The following is a 3,714-nucleotide window of genomic DNA, read 5'->3' as shown; positions in this document are numbered from 1 at the left end:
GAGTAAGGAAGTGGTAGATTTCTCCCTAGCCTTTGATGGTGCTCTTGTTTCCAAAGATAGAGTTTGTGTTCCTGCTTTGGAAGACCTCAAAAATGAAATCTTGATTGATGCTCATCAGTCCATCTTTACTATCCATCCTGGAAGTGTAAAGATGTATCAAGATATGAAGGGTATTTTTGGTGGTCTGGCACGAAGAATGATGTAGAAGACTTCATTGCTAAGTGTGGAACTTGTCAACGTGTGAAAGTTGTCTGGCAGCCTTCGTCTGGCTTTTGCAACCCCTTCCAATACCTAGTTGGAAGTGGGAAGATATTGACATGGATTTTGTTGTAGGTCTACCCCGAACCAGCAAAGGGAATGACTCAGTGTGGGTGGTAGTGGACCAATTGACCAAATCGACTCATTTCTTTTTTCAATGAAGATCACCAACCATGGACAAGTTGTCTAGGTTGTGTGTTGACAATGTGGTGAGAATTGCATGGCATGCCTTTCACATCCACCCAGCCGGTATCCTATTTGGCATACCCGGGATGTGATCCATAGCCCGAAGATCAAGATCGAGTGGCCATGCCTCCCACATATATGATAACATAATCATGAACAATATAATCAATGTTTAAAGTAAGTAATAAATAGGTCAAGTGAATAAGAAAAGATAACCAATCAGAGTACGGAATTTATAAAGTATTAATTACACATAAAGTAATCTCAAAAGAGAAAGAGTGATCAGGAGTCACTCCTTCAAATATAGTGGAAAGTGGTTAATCAATCTCAGTTATATCCAAAATCAAGAATAAATCCATAAGAATTTAAAGACAATATATCTGGGTGCTTAACAGTAAAAAATGGAAATGGGGCACTATGCAAAGGTTTCTTCTATCCTAATGATTGATTCTTCATAAGTGTGGACGAAGTGAACCCAGCACGGCCACTCCCTCACCATGGTGGGTCTAACCCTGGTACGAACCATAATCCTCCTCGGCACAATAATCTTGACTCTCATCGTAGCCATCACCCGAAGGGTAGTATGCGGGATCATAGCTCATGTCGTAGAGTGCGCCATCAGAGTCTTCTACACCTGCAGGATAATCTAACAAATTGTACGAAAGGAATGAGTTCAAAAGAACTCAGCAAGGCAAGTCGTTTCATAATACACAATTCATTCGATACAAGTCACGATATGATGCAAGATGATATGAGACAATGATGATACATGATTATAACCCTAAGTATGCTAGTCTCTTAGGTAGACATGCTTTAAGCCATAGCACCATACTTCTTTAGGTCATCTTTCACTCCCCCTCAAGTATACAAGATATCTTGGGTCTGCCGGGGTAATTGGGTAAAGTCCTCATCAAACCATGGCTGGGGATTAAGTCACCACTCTCTCACATCACCATTGGTATAAGTACTAGCGCATGTCATGGCGTAGCCTAGCCCAATTCAAGTCATCTACTCAGTAGTATCATGTCGGATCCGGATACTTTCCGTATGGCACCGACCAACTCGGTTCCGTATCCTTCACATTAGAGTCAGCGTATCCTATGGCTCCCACCAACTCGGACTACAGACTCATCAACCCTATTGGTCATCCATAAATGGTAAACGGGAAGCTCTCACGTCCTCTCACGGGTTGGTTACCGGTCTTGAGCGCCCATGAGCCCAGGTCTGTCCAATTGCAACCCTACCAATAAATGACCCCTTTCGGGTATCCACAGTATGGTTTAAGTCCTCTCACGGAGTGGTTACCGGTCTTGAACGCCCATCAACCATACTCTACCACGGGTCGTTCGGTCTCAATACCCTTCCGATTCGGGTCTGATACAACAAGGATAATCCTAACTATACACCTAAACAATCCTATGTATGTCATCCAATAACCCGGGAAAGTGTCGTTGGACACCTTCGGAGAATATCCCATACTATTCCCCCGATGTCCAAGGACAGAAGTGTCGGAAGGACACTTCCCAATCCCAAGTCATAGGTAGTCATTCACATGTTCAACCTCATCATATCATATCAAATCAATAATTCATCATATAATTAAAGGCATGTGATAACATGATTAATCATATACATAATCATAAAGGATAATTAAGCATGATATTCCAAATGACATATAACATAAAATTAATGATAAAAATGCATATAATAGTCATGCATGGTTAAGGAGTACACATAGGAAAGATATCTATTGAGTTCTCAAAGTATAGGCATGTTTACATAATCAATGTACTTGAGTTAACGACCGTCCTTACCTTAATTGAGTCGTAAATAAAATCAATGATCACCAAGAATAGTCCCAAAAGTCAGTGTTGGTACCCTAGACAACATACAAGTAACATCAGAGAAGAAAACAATCGAATAGGAGGTCAAATGAGTCAATTCAGCCAAGTACAGGGATGTTACCATCTTTTGATTGACTGGCTTGGTCGACAGTCGACCAAGACTTGTTAACAATGGGCAGAATTGAAGATTTGGCCCCAAACTTACCTTCCGGTGCTCCAATCGACACGAAATTTGGAGGGCATGATTATAACAATATGAGGACACTACACACTAAATTTCATGACAATCCAACGGTCCAATTATAAATACCCAAATCGAAGCCTTATGTTCTATATGATAAATATCAAGAATCGAATTGGAATTGATTGAATTTGTAAAGAATGATGGGAATCAATCAAGTGAATGTTAAGAATTAAGTTATAATCATGAATTCATAATAATTTAGACCTAACATGCATCTACATATCAGTTTTGAATCAAGAATAGGTTGAAATGAAAGGAATCAAAGCAATGAAATGTAAGCAATCTTAATGGGAGCATAACATAGCAAGAGTTGTGTGATAATCATGGGATTGAAAGGGGGAAACTCATGGTTAAATGTTTGCAAGGTTGCAGCACTTCAACCATGGTCTTAAGATCATAAATTGATAGAAAAATGAGTAGAATAGAAGAAGAATAGGAGGAATCATACCTTGAGTTGATGATTGAGGTGCAAGACTAATGATTGGAGTCAAGGATCTTCACAAACACCAAGAAAAGCCCAAGAGAGTGTCAAACCTCGTGCTCTGGAGTGCCAATGATTAGTTTAGGTCCTCATTCACGAGTTCCAAAAAGGTAGGGTCAAACTGGGAAGTAATTTTGTAAATTTTCAAAAATCATTACTACTGGTTGACTGGCTGGTCGACTGTCAGTCGACCAAGCAGTCGACCAAGGCTTGACAGCAACTTAGAATAGGGAATTGGAAGGCCAGACAGATCTTAATTGAGTTGGGTTTTCTCCTACAAGTCAATCAACAAGTCTAGTTTCAAGAAATACCTTCGGATTGATCATGGGGGGGGGGTCAATAGGTGCTTCAACTAATTCAATCTTCTTCGATGCGCAGATTTTCACTAAACACTGACAATGTGCTCAAGTAAGGGGCATCATTGTCAATGTCCATAGGCTTTGGATCAAGCATCAAATCTTCAACTAAGAGGGCCCACAAGTCTCTTCTACCTCCACTTCGGGTCTTTGGACCTACAATAGTATAAAATTTGAGCCAAGTCAGGGTTAGGATAAGGCTGGATTTTACAGTGCCTGTTGGTGTTTCTGTCGGATAGGGACCCAAGGTTTACTTCGCATTTCTGGAATAGTCTACAGAAAGTCTTGGGAATACACTTTAATTTGAGTACTGATCATCATCCTCAGACCGATGGACAATCGGAA

This window comes from Hakea prostrata, chromosome 8 (genome assembly GCF_041222555.1).
Source record: "Hakea prostrata isolate BN-2017 chromosome 8, UWA_Hpros_2, whole genome shotgun sequence".
NCBI lineage: Eukaryota > Viridiplantae > Streptophyta > Magnoliopsida > Proteales > Proteaceae > Hakea > Hakea prostrata.
Note: the sequence above shows the minus strand (reverse complement) of the source record.